A 17,514-nucleotide genomic window follows, 5' to 3' on the forward strand; every position below is an offset into this window, starting at 1 on the left:
AGAAGTTAATGGGTTGTACGGGATGGTAATGGGAGAGGTTGGTTCTTCTGACCTAGAGGGTTGGTTCTGGAGCAAATTCCAGAGAGGTGCTTCAGTAGGAGAAGGTTGAAAAAATGAAGACCTTGGGGAATGTGGTGGAGAGGTGGTTTGTGCAGCTGGTTGGGATTCAGGAATAGGAGTGAGGGGATTTGAAGAGTGTTTGAGCATGGCAGATATGGGGAGTGCATCAAATAAATTCAAATCATCATCAGAAGCAATTGCAGACTTACTTGAATGTGCTGATGATCTTGTCACTCTGGCAGGAGGTTCAGTCCTTCTGACCACTTCAGCAGCTGGTTCCACCCGAGTAGGCTTCACCACAATTCTGACCTGCTTCTTCTTCTTCTTAGGAGGACCATCCTCATTATCACCATCATCACCATCATCAGGCTTGCTGGTTTCATCTTGCTTCCTCTTGGATTGACCAGCCTTCTTCTTTTTGATCAGAGGGACATCTGATTCCTCAGAAGATTCTTCTAGGATCATCTTCCTCTGAACTTTCTTCTTGGGAGGAGAAGGAAACTCTGGAGCTGGCGGCAGTCTGCTGAAGAAGTCATCGAGATCAATTTCGAATCCTTGAGCCCTTAGGTCTTCAACATAGCACCTAATGGCGTCAGGATTGTCTTCCTGTGTCCACAGAGGGTAGTCATTCAGAGGCATCCTTCTACTTCTGATCTCAGAAGATGTGTCTTCATGGGCTGGAGCAATCTTCTTCTTGATTAGGCCCATCTTCTTTAGAGAGTTAGCCGTGAAGACATCACTGACAATGGTGGTCAGATCCTCTGTGCATCCAGCATTTATCAGATCTTGAATGGGGCCACTCTCAATGAAGAGATCAGACAAAAGTCTCCCGAAGGGAATATACTTGATCGCTGACTTGATGGAGGCAGTGGTACGAGACTTCCGGATACATTCCTTCAAGTAGGAGAACAGGAAGTAGGGAAGGCAGATCTTCTTCTGGTCTTGGATGAAGAACAACATCACCTTCTGGTTGAAGTTGATGTAGTCTGGGGAACTGCCCTTTGGTCTCTGGTTTATGCAGTGGAGCAAAATTTTGTGCCAGATCCTGAGCTTGGGATGAAGGTCCATCACCTTGTAATTCGTCTTGCCCGGTTTGTAATTGGTGTACAGGGCCTGGTTGATTGTATCCTTGGTGCTGGGTTTCAGCTTCGATTCCGTGAGTTGGAAACGATACCCAAAAGCAGTGTCTACACCCAGCAAATTCACGAAAGACTTCTCTGTGATGATGATCTTTCTTCCAAGAATGTGAGATACCACCTGAGTATCATCGCAGTCGGCGTGCTTCCAGAATTCCTTGATCAGTTTATCATACACCGGTCCTCGAAGTCTGTTGAAGTCATTTCCCCAACCTTGAACTTGGACTTCAGGACGAAGATCATACCCATTTGTAGCCAGGTTGTCGAGGTCGAATCTCCATTCTGCCAGGACTTGAAGTTCCTCAGGAGCATATACGCAGTGAACGGCACAGCCCCGTTCTGCAATTGGAAGAATCTGCTCTTGAGCTTGACCTTGATCTTGTGTCGGATTCTCAGGGCCCCTTTGACCCGTTGCTAGACCAACTACCATGTGAGGGAACTGGGTTGCATCTGCAGTAGTTCTTCTGGTTTGACTCACCATTTTTGAAGCGGTTGAAGGTTTGAGGTAGAAGATGAAGGTTGAAAGATGAAGAGAGATCGAGAGAGAAAACGAGGATAAGCGGTTTTCGAAATAGCAGAGAGAGAGAGAGTAAAAACCGGAAGTGAATGAGATCGTGTGTGTATAGTGGGTTTTGACAAATAACCGTTGTTGATACAAAAAGCACTTTAAGATCAACGGTTGAAAATTAAAGATAGATAGTAACAGTAAATACACAAATCACACACAGGAGAGAAGCACATCTACACGCAATCATAACAGACTGTCACACGGGCACAAGGAACTATGCATCAGAAATACTGACACACGAGTTGCTGTCTCAGCTTCAGAGTCAGTACCAGTGGGTACACACACTCTGATTGAGTTACCTTCTGGACTAGACATCTTCTGATCAAGAAGTATCATAGTCAGAGGTTCTGATCCATCTTCACTCTGGACAAAAGTCCATGTTTAGATTTTTCAGAATAAAATTAAATCTATCCTCTGCTAAGGGCTTTGTAAAGATATCTGCCCATTGATGGTCAGTATCAACAAACTTCAGAAGAAGTACGCCCTTCTGTACATAATCTCTAATAAAGTGATACTTTACCTCAATGTGCTTTGCCCTTGAATGCAAGATAGGATTCTTACTCAATGAGATTGCAGCAGTGTTATCACAATAGATTGGGATATTGCTCTCAAGGATCTGATAATCCTCCAGCTGATGTTTCATCCAGAGCATCTGAGTGCTGCATATTGCTGCTGAGATATATTCTGCCTCTGCAGTTGATAGTGCAATGGTTGATTGCCTCTTGCTTGCCCATGAGAATAGATTGCTTCCCAGAAATTGACAATTTCCAGAAGTACTTTTTCTCTCTGTTCTATCTCCAGCATAATCAGCATCACAGTAACCTGAAAGCTTATACTCTGATGTTTTATTATACATCAAGCCAAAGGTTAGTGGTGCCTTTCAGATACCTCAGGATCCTCTTAACAGCAGTTAAGTGGGTTTCCCTTGGATCTGATTGGAAACGAGCACATAAAGGAACACTAAATAGTATGTCTGGCCTAGATGCAGTTAAGTATAGAAGTGAACCTATCATGCCACGATAGAGCTTCTAACATACTTTACTACTTTTATCTTCTTTCTCCAGAATGCATGTAGGATGCATTGGAGTTTTGGCCACTGTAGATTCCAGCATATTGAACTTCTTCAGAAGTTCTTTAGTGTACTTGCTCTGATGGATATATGTTCCTTCTGGTGTTTGATCAACTTGTATTCCCAACGGCCTTGAGGTTGAGACAACATTCTTTGCCTTGAAAGGGACTTTTGTGAATTTGCCTTTCTGACATGCTTCACAAAGAGCGTCTGAAGCGAACTTCAGATTGGGTAAGCCCCTGACAAGGTTTAGCTTGCTCAGCTGAGAAATCTTTCTCATACTGGCATGCCCTAACCGTCTATGCCATACCCACTGCTCTTCATTAACAGACAGAAGGCACTTCACATTCTGAGCCTCCAACTCAGATAATCTGATCTTATAAATGTTGTTCTTCCTCTTGCTGTTAAACAGAACAGAGCCATCGATTTGACTTACAGCCCGGCAGGACTTTTGATTGAATATAACATCATAACCCTTGTCAGCTAATTGACTTATAGACAATAAGTTATGTGTTAAGCCGTCTACCAATAACACATTATCAATGCATGGACTACTATCTACACAAATAGTACCAGTACCAAAAATTTTACCCTTTTCATTTCCTCCAAAGCCAACTTCGCCTCCAGGCTTAAGTTTCAGCTCTCGGAACATACGCCTTTCTCCCGTCATGTGACGCGAGCATCCACTGTCCAGATACCATGATTGGCGTTTCAGTGGAGCTATCAAGGATATCTCATTTTCATCGTCTGAGTTAGGATTTCCTTCTGATTCTGAGTCAGAGTCAACAGCTCCCTTTGACTCTGCTTCCTTGTCTTTGACAATAGCCATGAGTCCTTGGACTTCACCATCAGAGTCAACATCCTCTGACTCTGATTCATCAAATGTCACCATCAGACTCTTCTTTGTCTTGAAGTGCTTCTTTGGCTTCTTGTCCTTCTTCAATTTTGGACAGTCACTTTTGTAGTGCCCTGATTCTTTGCACTCAAAGCATGTGACTTCCTTAAGTGAGGACTTCTTCTGACCTGAGGATTCAGACTTTCCTTTTGCCTTTCCAGAGCCTTTGTATTTGCTCTGCCTGTGCTTCCAGATGCGATTGAGTCTCTTGGAGATCAGAGTCAGCTCATCTTCATCAGAATCTTCTGACGCTTCTTCAGATTCCTCTTCTTCAGCTTGAAGAGCTTTTGACTTCTCAACCTTAGCCTTTTCAGATTTAGATTTCAAGGCTATGGACTTTTTCCTCAGATCTTGCATCTCTGAGCGCTTCAGCTCATGGCATTTCAAAATGCTGATGAGTTCTTCTAAACTCATATTCTCAACGTCTCTCGTGAGCTCTATTGAAGTCACTAATGAAGGTATGAAAAACGGTAGAAAGGGGGGGGTTTGAATAACGTTTTCAGTACAAAACTACCACCTTAAAGATTTAGACAAATCTTTCGAGAACTTAAGTGCTAAAGATAAGAGATAGAAAAGCACACAAGGATTTTATCCTGGTTCACTTGATAAATCACTCAAGCTACTCCAGTCCACCCGTTAAGGTGATTTCTTCCTTCTTAGAATGAAGGCAATCCACTAATCAGGTAAGAGTTACAACTGCACTTGAAACCTACAAGTGACTAACAATTACACTGACTTAGCTCACACTAAGATTCACTCTCTTAGTCTTCTCTAGGATCCGATCAACCTTGATCTCCTAAAGGAACTAAACAAACTGTTTATCAAAGAATTGTTTACAAGAGATTTGCTTCTAAAAAGCTAATAGTAAACACAATGAATTTCAGATGAAAGAAGGCTTAGAATATTTTGAATATGTCTTGCGCGTGTGTGTTGCTTCTACTTAGTTTCTTCTATTCTAGCCGCTTCTTTCAATCTTCAGCCTCTATATATACTCCAAGGATTAGGGTTGAGCGTTGCATGGGAAATGCTACCGTTGGAGGGCAGTTCTGGAAAATCCAGCTTCTGCTGTGGCTGAGAACGTTAGGTAGGTCGTCAGGAAGGTACACTTGCTTTTGTACTTGGATAGCGACTTGACCTTTTAACCTAGGAGACTTCTGATCAGGGGAATACTTCATATTGGAACTTGTGAAGCCGGTTGATCAGAGTCAGAGGGAAAGCACAGATCCTCTGACCATTGTATCTTCTGATTCTGAACTCAGAGGGAAGAACATGGCCTTCAGAGTTTCTTGCTTCTGGACTTCAGAGTTTCCACTATTCAGCTTCTGGATCTTCAGAGTCTTCTACACCATCAGAACATCTGAACCTTCGGTGTTTCTTGGTTATCAGAACTTCTGGATCTTCAGAGCTTCTAGCGACTGAGTCCACATCAGAGTTTGTATAGCTTCAGAACTTCTGAAGCTTTTCCACTGTTCATACTGAACATGGTGAATGCGAAAGCGTTGCTTGGGTTACCCTTTATACACAGTGCTTCTGATTTGTGTGAGATTGAGTTGAGGTCAGAGCCTGTAAATAGCACACTCAGAAAAACACGTTAGAGTACCACAATTGTTCATATCAAAAGGTTAACTTGTAATCATCAAAACATAGAGTTGTACTACTAGATCAAAACTTGATCTTACAATCTCCCCCTTTTTGATGATGACAAAACTAAGATTTTTGATGAACAATTCTTAAATATTAAACTGAATTCACTCAGAGTTTAGAGATATAGAATAAGACTTATCCTGATGTGAATAGTTTATCTTGCTTATTCTGAATTCAAGTCACTGCTTGATTCTGAGCTTAGCTCCCCCTGAATCTAATACTTGATGAAAACGTTAGTAAAGTCTAGATTCTGAGCTAAAAAATATAAGAGTTCAGAGTGAAAAGCTTATGACATAGATGAAAAACGAATAATCAGAGCGCATAAGTGATCAGAGTCATGGACAAGGTATCAGAGTCTTGGGTATCAGAGTCAACTTAGAATTACTTCAGAAGAAGTGAAATGTATTCCTTGTATTTGCCCAGTGACACATCTATGGTCATGAAGGTGGAACTCTTAAAATCTCCAAAAGAAAAATAAATCACACTAACACATCTTACACATCAAAAACTGGGTTTACTCCCCCTTTTTGTCATAAGCAAAAAGCTTGGGGTGTGAAAAACTTAGCTTGAAGTACAAGGTACTCCCCCTCAGAGAAGGTCTAAGTTTAAAAGAAGATGAAAACGATGTAAGAATCAGAGTTAGGCGAAAATAAATAGAAGAGTTAATGCAAGGGAGGAACGTTTACCACCGGTCAAGTGAGTAAATAGAAGGGTCAGTTACCAAGAACTTAACCTCGAGAAACTGTAAGAGCATTAACTTTCAGAGAGAAAGTGAAGCCTATAAAAAGCGTTGGAGAGAAAGGTAAGCTTCACACCTCGAATAATTTTCAGTAAAAAAGAATGGCATCATACAACGTAGCACTAGAAGAGCTGAGGAAGAAGGCCTTTGAAGAGGACTTGTTCCTGAACATCAGGCATCCAGAGGGTGAAACTACCATCGCGGAGCTGACACGGACACTGCTGGAAGAGGACCTGCGTCCAGAGTTGGAGAGAGACCTGAAGGAATTTCTTGCCTTCGTGGAGGAGGTGCAAGAACTCAGCCGGCTTGAACTCAAGCTGCTGGAAGAGAAAGAAATCTTGGAAGAGAAGCTCAAGACTTCATAAGAAATTCTGGAGAAAGATGAGCTAGAGGTCAGACTCAACAACATCCAGCATGGACTGGATCGTCTGGAGAAGGATAGGTCAGAGCAACGCCAGGAGTGCAGAAGAATGAGGAGAGATCCTCCATTCTAGATTTATATGATGTAAAGAAATATGATGTAAGCATAGAACAATTATGAATAAAACGAGTTTAGCAAACATATGTGACACAAAGAGATATATATATATATATATGCATATAGAATCACAAACGAACAAATTAAAATAAGTAAATAAAAAGAAACAGAGTTTAAATAAAACAACGTTAAATAAAAAGAAAGAAAAAAAGAAGAGATCCTAAAAACTAAGGTTTGTCAGTGCGGCGCAGAAGTTCCATCATCATTTGCTTCATCTCAATCAGCATGGATTCATGAGTGTCAAGACGTTGTTCCATGATGTCGAGTCTGGATGAGCTTGTCTGAGTAGAGCTGGAAGGAACATTCTGAGCAGCTTGAGGTTCTGGAATGGAAGCAGAAGCAGCATGAGTAAATATAACTGGTGCAAGTCGCTCTGCCTCAGCCTCAGCTTCAAGACGCTCTGCCTCAAGTCTGGCTTGTTCAGCCTGAGCTGCTGCTAGACGTGCAGCTTCTTCTGCTTGTTCTTTCTGTCTCTTGGCTTCTTCAATAGCTTCAAGAAGCTTATTTCTCTGTTCTAGTTCGTGAAGAGCCACCCTCCTAGCAAACCTTTGCGTTGCAGCCTCAATGCTCTGACTGCCCTCTCTGCATGCAGGAGCTGCATCATAATTGGAAACTGAGCCACTAGCCAAGTGCTCAGATTGTTCCACTCATCAGCCACATTTTCAGCATTCTCACTGAGGTCAGTCTGACCGTGCACATTGCGGAGCCTCAAAGAGGCTTCATGATAGAAGATATTGATGCACTCAGAGAGAGATGTGGGTTGAAGGTGAGTATAGGGAATTATGGAGAGGTTGGGTGCAGGAGAGGCTGGGTGATTGCTGCTATGAGCTTCAGAGGCACCTTGTGGAGAACCAATGTTAATCATGGGAGCATTGGGTTCAGAGGTTCCAAGGTGAGGGTCTGAAGTTTCAACCAGAGGGTGAGGTGATCTAACCGAGGATTGGTTAGACACTGATTGTTCAGGTTCAGGGTCTGGTTGAATGGGCTCTTGTTGGTCAGGGACAGGGTGACCTGGTTGAACTAAGGGGTCTGCCTCTTGGATAGGATTGGCCAAGATAGGTTCATCTGGGTCAACTAGACGTTCAGGTCTAGGGCCAGGATATCTCCTAGGGCTTGGACAGGTAAGGTAATACTCTTCCAAGGCAGACACCTTCTCCTTTCTAACCTCCATGAATTTTCTAATTGATTCAGAGGTATTGGAGGGAGGAGAGTCAATAACATTGATGGGGAAGGATACAGGTGTGAAGGCTGTTGAAGAGTCTGTATCCGTGGTTCTGGCAGCAGGACGTACTGATGCTCTGGGAGCAGAGTGATCAGACGTTCTGGGTTGTGGTTCTGTTTGGTTGGGTTCGGGTTGGTCAGGGATGATGGGTTCAGAGGATAATGGGTCGTATGGAATGGTAAGGAGAGAGGTTGGATCTTCTGACCTAGAAGTTGGGTTCTGAAGCAAATTCCAGAGTGGAGCTTCAGTAGGAGAGGGTTGAAAGAAGGAGGATCGTGGGGATTGTGGTGGAGAGGTGGTTTGTGCGGCTGGTTGGGATTCAGGAATAGGAGTGAGGGGATTTGAGGAGTGTTGAAGCAAGGCAGAAATGGGAAGTGCATCAAATAAATTCAAATCATCATCAGAAGCAAGTGCAGGCTTACTTGAATGTGCTGATGATCGAGTCACTCTGGCAGGAGGTTCAGTCCTTCTGACCACTGCAGCAGCTGGTTCCACCCGAGTAGGCTTCACCACAATTCGGACCTTCTTCTGCTTCTTCTTTGGAGGACCATCCTCACTATCATCACCATCATCATCATCAGGCTTGCTCTTCGGCTTCTTGACCAGAGGGACATCAGATTCCTCTGAGGATTCTTCCAGAATCATCTTCCTCTTGGTTTTCTTCTTGGGAGGAGAAGGAAACTCTGGAGCTGGTGGAAGTCTGCTGACGAAATCATCAAGGTCAATCTCGAATCCTTGAGCCCTGAGGTCTTCAACATAGCATCTGATGGCGTCAGGATGGTCTGCTTGAGTCCACAGAGGGTAGTCATTCAGAGGCATTCTTCTTCCTCTGATCTCAGAAGATGTGTCTTCATGAGCAGGAGCAATCTTCTTCTGGATTAAGCCCATCTTCTTCAAGGAGTTTGCAGTGAAGACATCACTGACAATGGTGCTCAAATCCTCTGTGCAACCAGCATTGATCAAATCTTGCACCAAGTTGCTTTCAATGAGAAAGTCTGAGAGCAGCCTCCCAAAAGGGATATATTTGATTGCAGACTTGATGGAGGCTGTGGTGCGAGACTTCCGGATGCATTCCTTCAAGTAGGAGAACAGGAAGTAGGGAAGGCAGATCTTCTCCTGATTTTGAATGAAAAACAGCATCGCCTTCTGGTTGAAGTTGATGTAATCTGGAGAACTGCCCTTCGGTCGCTGATTGATGCAGTTGAGTAGGATCTTGTGCCAGATCCTGAGTTTGGGGTGAAGGTCCATCACCTTGTAACTCGTCTTGCCCGGTTTGAAGGTTGTGTACAGGGCCTTGTTGACTATGTCCTTGGTGCTGGGTTTCAGCTTCGATTCCGTCAGTTGGAACCGATACCCATAAGCAGTTTCTGCTCCTAGCAGATTCACGAATGACTTCTCAGTGATGATGATCTTCCTGCCAAGAATGTGAGAGACCACCTGAGTGTCATTGCAGTCTGCGTGCTTCCAGAATTCCTTAACCAACTTCTCATACACCGGTCCTCGAAGTCGATTGAAGTAGTTTCCCCAACCTTGAGCTTGGACTTCAGGACGAAGATCAAACCCATTTGCAGCCAAATTATCGAGGTTGAATCTCCATTCTGCCAGGACTTGGAGTTCCTCAGGAGGAAATACACAGTGAACGGCACAGCCCCGTTCTGCAATAGGAACAACCTGCTCTGGAGCTTGAACTGGTTCTTGTGCCGGGTTCTCAGAGCCCCGTTGACCCGTTGCCAAACCGACAACCATGTGAGGGAACTGAGGTGCGTCTGCAGCAGATCTTCTGGTTTGTCTCACCATTTTGAAGAGGTTGAAGGTTTGAGGTAGAAGATGAAGTTTGAAAGATGAAGAGAGATCGAGAGAGAATTCGAGAGGAGCGGTTTTTGAAAACAGAGAGTGCGAGAGTGAGAACCGGAAGTGAAGAGAACGTGTGTGGATAGTGGGTTTTATCAAATAACCGTTGTTGATTCAAAAAGCACTTTAAGATCAACGGTTGAAAATTAAAGATAGATAGTAACAGTAAAATACACAATCACACACAGGAGATAAGCATATCTACACGCAATCATAACAGACTGTCACACGGGCACAAGGAACTATGCATCAGAAATTCTGACGCACGTGTTGTTGTCTCAGCTTCAGAGTCAGTACCAGTGGGCACACACACTCTGATTGAGTTACCTTCTGGACTAGACATCTTCTGATCAAGAAGTATCATAGTCAGAGGTTCTGATCCATCTTCACTCTGGACAAAAGTCCATGTTTAGATTTTTCAGAATAAAATTAAATCTATCCTCTGCTAAGGGCTTTGTAAAGATATCTGCCCATTGATGGTCAGTATCAACAAACTTCAGAAGAAGTACGCCCTTCTGTACATAATCTCTAATAAAGTGATACTTTACCTCAATGTGCTTTGCCCTTGAATGTAGGATAGGATTCTTACTTAATGAGATTGCAGCAGTGTTATCACAATAGATTGGGATATTGCTCTCAAGGATCTGATAATCCTCCAGCTGATGTTTCATCCAGAGCATCTGAGTGCTGCATATTGCTGCTGAGATATATTCTGCCTCTGCAGTTGATAGTGCAATGGTTGATTGCCTCTTGCTTGCCCATGAGACTAGATTGCCTCCCAGAAATTGACAATTTCCGGAAGTACTTTTTCTCTCTGTTCTATCTCCAGCCTAATCAGCATCACAATAACCTGAAAGCTTATACTCTGATGTTTTCTTATACATCAAGCCGAGGTTAGTGGTGCCTTTCAGATACCTTAGGATCCTCTTAACAGCAGTTAAGTGGGTTTCCCTTGGATCTGATTGGAAACGAGCACATAAGTGAACACTAAATAATATGTCTGGCCTAGATGCAGTTAAGTATAGAAGTGAACCTATCATTCCACGATAGAGCTTCTGACATACTTTACCACTTTTATCTTCTTTCTCCAAAATGCATGTAGGATGCATTGGAGTCTTGGCCACTGTGGATTCCAGCATATTGAACTTCTTCAGAAGTTCTTTAGTGTACTTGCTCTGATGGATATATGTTCCTTCTGGTGTTTGATCAACTTGTATTCCCAGAAAGTACTTTAACTCTCCCATCATACTCATCTCAAATTCAGCCTGCATCATCTCAGAAAATTCTTTGCATAGAGATTGATTAGCAGAACCAAATATAATATCATCAACATAAATTTGCACAATTAAGATATCATCTTTATAGGTCTTGCAAAAGAGAGTTGTATCTACTTTACCCCTTACAAACTCATTCTCCAGAAGGAATGAGCTAAGTCTCTCATACCATGCTCTGGGAGCTTGCTTCAGACCGTAGAGTGATTTCTTCAATTTGAACACATGGTCTGGTTTCTTTTCATCTTCAAAACCTGGGGGTTGATGAACATAGACTTCCTCTGAGATATAACCATTTAGGAAGGCACTCTTTACGTCCATCTGATGTAGAACTATGTTGTGATTTACTGAGAAAGAGATCAACAGTCTGATTGCCTCCAGTCTTGCTACCGGAGCAAATGTTTCAGTGTAGTCTATTCCTTCCTGATGGCTGTAGCCTTGAGCAACTAGCCTTGCCTTGTTTCTGACTACATCTCCTTTCTCATTTAGCTTGTTTCTGAATACCCATTTCGTTCCAATAACATGAACATTCTCAGGCCTTTTCACTAAGCTCCAAACATCGTTCTTGGAAAATTGATTCAATTCTTCTTCCATGGCCAGAATCCAATCCTTGTCCTGAAGAGCTTCATCTATGGACTTGGGTTCAATTAAGGACACCAATCCTTTCAGACTAAGCAAGGTCTCTTCAGAAGGTCTGAAGGCAGATCTGGTTCTGACTGGTTCATCTTTGTTGCCCAGAATCAATTCCTTAGGGTGAGCTGCAGTGATTCTGCTCTTCTTCAGAGTTTGTGAGTTAGAGGGACCAGCTTCTTCCTCTGGTTCATCTTCCTCTGGCTCAACTTCCTCTGGAGCTTTGCCTTTGTCAGAAACATTAATGCTTAAATCTGCAAACTTTTCAACTAGCTTTGACTGGTCAGAGTCAAGCTTATCATCAAATCTAACATGAATAGATTCTTCAATAGTCTTAGCATCAGTATTATAAAATCTAAAGCCTTTAGATCTATCAGAATAACCAAGTAATAGACACTTAGAAGACTTAGCATCAAATTTATGCAATCTATCCTTAGTATTGAGAACATAACAAACACAGCCAAAAGGATGAAAATAAGAAATGTTGGGTTTTATGTTCTTCCACAATTCATAAGGAGTCTTATTCAGAATTGGTCTCACAGAGATTCTGTTCTGAATGTAACATGCTGTATTTACTGCCTCTGCCCAAAAGTGCTTAGCCATGCCAGTTTCTTGGAGCATGGTTCTAGCCATCTCCTGAAGAGTTCTGTTCTTCCTCTCAACAACACCATTTTGTTGAGGAGTTCTGGGACAAGAGAAATCATGTGCAATTCCATAGGAATCAAACAGACTCTCAAACTTGTCATTCTCAAACTCTCCACCATGGTCACTTCTGACACGCACAATCCTACAAGCCTTCTCGTTTTGCACTTGAGCAATGAAGGTAGAGAACACAGCATGAGACTCATCCTTGCGGGTTAGAAACTTTACCCATGTCCAGCGGCTATAGTCATCAACGATAACCATCCCATATCTCTTGCCACCTATAGACTCAGTTTTCACTGGTCCAAACAGGTCGATATGCAGAAGTTCTAACGGCCTTGAGGTTGAGACAACATTCTTTGCCTTGAAAGGGACTTTTGTGAATTTGCCTTTCTGACATGCTTCACAAAGAGCGTCTGAAGCGAACTTCAGATTGGGTAAGCCCCTGACAAGGTTTAGCTTGCTCAGCTGAGAAATCTTTCTCATACTGGCATGCCCTAACCGTCTATGCCATACCCACTGCTCTTCATTAACAGACAGAAGGCACTTCACATTCTGAGCCTCCAACTCAGATAATCTGATCTTATAAATGTTGTTCTTCCTCTTGCTGTTAAACAGAACAGAGCCATCGATCTGACTTACAGCCCGGCAGGACTTTTGATTGAATATAACATCATAACCCTTGTCAGCTAATTGACTTATAGACAATAAGTTATGTGTTAAGCCGTCTACCAATAAAACATTATCAATGCATGGACTACTATCTACACAAATAGTACCAGTACCAATAATTTTACCCTTTTCATTTCCTCCGAAGCCAACTTCGCCTCCAGGCTTAAGTTTCAGCTCTCGGAACATACGCTTTTCTCCCGTCATGTGACGCGAGCATCCACTGTCCAGATACCATGATTGGTGTTTCAGTGGAGCTATCAAGGATATCTGCAACATAGATAATTTTGTCCTTAGGTACCCACTTTCTGGGTCCTCTTTTGTTAGTTACCCCAGAGGTTCTGATCACCTTGGGTGTCTCAACATAATATTTAAAAGGAATATTTGCATGATATTTAGTCATAGAGAAAGATCCCTTTTTAAGAGGGTTTTTAGCAATTTTAGCAGGTACAAGATCAGGCAATATGGTACCAGAGGGAACAAAGCATTCATACAAGGATTTAGCTTTAGACACAGAAGACTCATTTCTAATTGGTTTAGAATAGCCAATGCCATGCATTCCATTTCTGCTTACGCCATAGATCATTGAAGCCATTAAGCTTCTATCCACGCTTTTAGCTAGGAATCTTTGAAAAGACTTTTCATACTTAGATTCATTTCTACAGTCAGAGGCATCACAGGCAACAATTTCTTCTAACTTAGCAATCTGGTTCTTAAGCACAGAGTTAGAATTTACCAAAGCATGATTTTCATTTTTCAAATCAGAAATAATTTTCTCATGTTCAGAAGGAGTCTTGGAGACAGCAGATAAGTTCTTTTTCAACTTTTTATGCTTAGACAATAAAGAGTTATACTTATCCATGATATCAGACAAAGCATGTTTCAGTTCAGAGGTAGAGAAAGAAGCAAATACCTCATTTTCATCGTCTGAGTTAGGATCTCCTTCTGATTCTGAGTCAGAGTCAACAACTTCCTTTGACTCTGCTTCCTTGTCTTTGACAATTGCCATGAGTCCTTGGACTTCACCATCAGAGTCAACATCCTCTGACTCTGATTCATCAAATGTCACCATCAGACTCTTCTTGGTCTTGAAGTGCTTCTTTGGCTTCTTGTCCTTCTTCAATTTTGGACAGTCACTTTTGTAGTGCCCTGATTCTTTGCACTCAAAGCAAGGGGGGTTTGAATAACGTTTTCAGTACAAAACTACCACCTTAAAGATTTAGACAAATCTTTCGAGAACTGAAGTGCTAAAGATAAGAGATAGAAAAGCACACAAGGATTTTATCCTGGTTCACTTGATAAATCACTCAAGCTACTCCAGTCCACCCGTTAAGGTGATTTCTTCCTTCTTAGAATGAAGGCAATCCACTAATCAGGTAAGAGTTACAACTGCACTTGAAACCTACAAGTGACTAACAATTACACTGACTTAGCTCACACTAAGATTCACTCTCTTAGTCTTCTCTAGGATCCGATCAACCTTGATCTCCTAAAGGAACTAAACAAACTGTTTATCAAAGAATTGTTTACAAGAGATTTGCTTCTAAAAAGCTAATAGTAAACACAATGAATTTCAGATGAAAGAAGGCTTAGAATATTTTGAATATGTCTTGCGCGTGTGTGTTGCTTCTACTTAGTTTCTTCTATTCTAGCCGCTTCTTTCAATCTTCAGCCTCTATATATACTCCAAGGATTAGGGTTGAGCGTTGCATGGGAAATGCTACCGTTGGAGGGCAGTTCTGGAAAATCCAGCTTCTGCTGTGGCTGAGAACGTTAGGTAGGTCGTCAGGAAGGTACACTTGCTTTTGTACTTGGATAGCGACTTGACCTTTTAACCTAGGAGACTTCTGATCAGGGGAATACTTCATATTGGAACTTGTGAAGCCGGTTGATCAGAGTCAGAGGGAAAGCACAGATCCTCTGACCATTGTATCTTCTGATTCTGAACTCAGAGGGAAGAACATGGCCTTCAGAGTTTCTTGCTTCTGGACTTCAGAGTTTCCACTATTCAGCTTCTGGATCTTCAGAGTCTTCTACACCATCAGAACATCTGAACCTTCAGTGTTTCTTGGTTATCAGAACTTCTGGATCTTCAGAGCTTCTAGCGACTGAGTCCACATCAGAGTTTGTATAGCTTCAGAACTTCTGAAGCTTTTCCACTGTTCATACTGAACATGGTGAATGCGAAAGCGTTGCTTGGGTTACCCTTTATACACAGTGCTTCTGATTTGTGTGAGATTGAGTTGAGGTCAGAGCCTGTAAATAGCACACTCAGAAAAAACACGTTAGAGTACCACAATTGTTCATATCAAAAGGTTAACTTGTAATCATCAAAACATAGAGTTGTACTACTAGATCAAAACTTGATCTTACAACTAAAGGCATCCAACTTTCAGGAAGACACCTGATGACCCTTATGACATGATCTTTTGTTGTGTAGCTCTTGTTGAGAGGTCGTATGCCAGCTACAAGCAACTGAAATCTGGAGAACATTTCTTCAATGGACTCATTTGGCTCCATGATGAAGGATTCATACTTTTGGATCAAAGACAATGCCTTTGATTCTTTGACTTTCTTGTTTCCTTCATGAGACATCTTCAGAGATTCGAAAATTCCTTTCGCAAACTCACGATATGTAATCTTCTGGTACTCTTCATAGGAAATAGCACTTAGAAGAATTGCTCTTGCTTTGTGATGTTGTGAGTACAGCTTCTTTTGATCTGCAGTCATCTCTGACCTTGGGATCTTCTTGCCATCTGCATCAACTGGACGCTCGTAGCCATCCACAATAATATCCCAGAGATCTGCATCGAAACCCAGAAAGAAACTTTCCAGTCTATCTTTCCAATATTCGAACCTTTGACCGTCGAACATAGGAGGCTTTGCATTGTAACCATCTCTTTGAGTTTCACTGGTGGTGGCAGCCATTGTTTTTCACACCGGCCCGGATCACTGAACACTGTTAGGTGTGGTAATCAGAACTTGCGCTCTGATACCAATTGAAGGTATGAAAAACGGTAGAAAGGGGGGGTTTGAATAACGTTTTCAGTATAAAACTTCCACCTTAAAGATTTTGACAAATCTTTCGAGAACTTAAGTGCTAAAGATAAGAGATAGAAAAGCACACAAGGATTTTATCCTGGTTCACTTGATAAATCACTCAAGCTACTCCAGTCCACCCGTTAAGGTGATTTCTTCCTTCTTAGAATGAAGGCAATCCACTAATCAGGTAAGAGTTACAACTGCACTTGAAACCTACAAGTGACTAACAATTACACTGACTTAGCTCACACTAAGATTCACTCTCTTAGTCTTCTCTAGGATCCGATCAGTCTTGATCTCCTAAAGGAACTAAACAAACTGTTTATCAAAGAATTGTTTACATGAGATTTGCTTCTAAAAAGCTAATAGTAAACTCAATGAATTTCAGATGAAAGAAAACATAGAAGAATTTCAGTTTGTCTTGCGCGTATGTGAATGCTTCTAGCCGTTTCTTTCAGTCTTCAGCCTCTTTATATACTCCAAGGATTAGGGTTGAGCGTTGCATGGGAAATGCTACCGTTGGAGGGCAGTTCTGGAAAATCCAGCTTCTGCTGTGTCTGAGACTGTTAGGTAGGTCGTCAGGAAGGTACAGTTGCTTTTGTACTTGGATAGCGACTTGACCTTTAAACCTAGGAGACTTCTGATCAGGGGATGCTTCATATTGGAACTTGTGAAGCCGGTTGATCAGAGTCAGAGGGAAAGCCCAGATCCTCTGACCATTGTTTCTTCTGATTCTGAACTCAGAGGGAAGAACATGGTCTTCAGAGTATCTTGCTTCTGGACAACAGAATTTCACTAATCAGCTTCTGGATCTTCAGAGTCTTCTACACCATCAGAATATCTGAGCCTTCAGTGTTTCTTGGTTATCAGACTTTCTGGATCTTCAGAGCTTCTAGTGACTGAGTCCACATCAGAGTTTGTATAACTTCAGAACTTCTGAAGCTTTTCCACTGTTCATACTGAACATGGTGAATGCGAAAGCGTTGCTTGGGTTGCTCTTTATACACAGTGCTTCTGATTTGTGTGAGATTGAGTTAAGGTCAGAGCCTGTAAATAGCACACTCAGAAAAACACGTTAGAGTACCACAATTGTTCATATCAAAAGGTTAACTTGTAATCATCTAAACATAGAGTTGTACTACTAGATCAAAACTTGATCTTACATTTAGTGCATCTCTTAGTTGTTTCTTACTTGGCCTTGGTTAAATTCTTTCCACCTTTGCCAAATTTGTGCTAAAAAAGGGGGAGTAGTAGTGTGTTGTAGTTTGTTTTTTTTGAAGACTTGGTATTCTGGTTATGTTATGTAATAAGTATGCAGCTTTGTCAAGACAAGTTCAGGAGATCTTTTATGTTCAAGTGCTTCAAGCTAGCTTCTGTTCAAGTGTTATCAAGTGTGGTTGTTTTAGTTTGTACTGCTATGAATATGGGTTCTATATACTTTAGGCAGTGTTTATTTGGATGCATCTTTTGAGGGGGAGTTCCTCCGTGTTTTGGCTGTTGTGGATGCATTGGTTAAAGGGGAGTATTTCTGCTGCTGA

This window comes from Lotus japonicus, chromosome 2, assembly GCF_012489685.1.
Source record: "Lotus japonicus ecotype B-129 chromosome 2, LjGifu_v1.2".
NCBI classification, from domain to species: Eukaryota; Viridiplantae; Streptophyta; class Magnoliopsida; order Fabales; family Fabaceae; genus Lotus; species Lotus japonicus.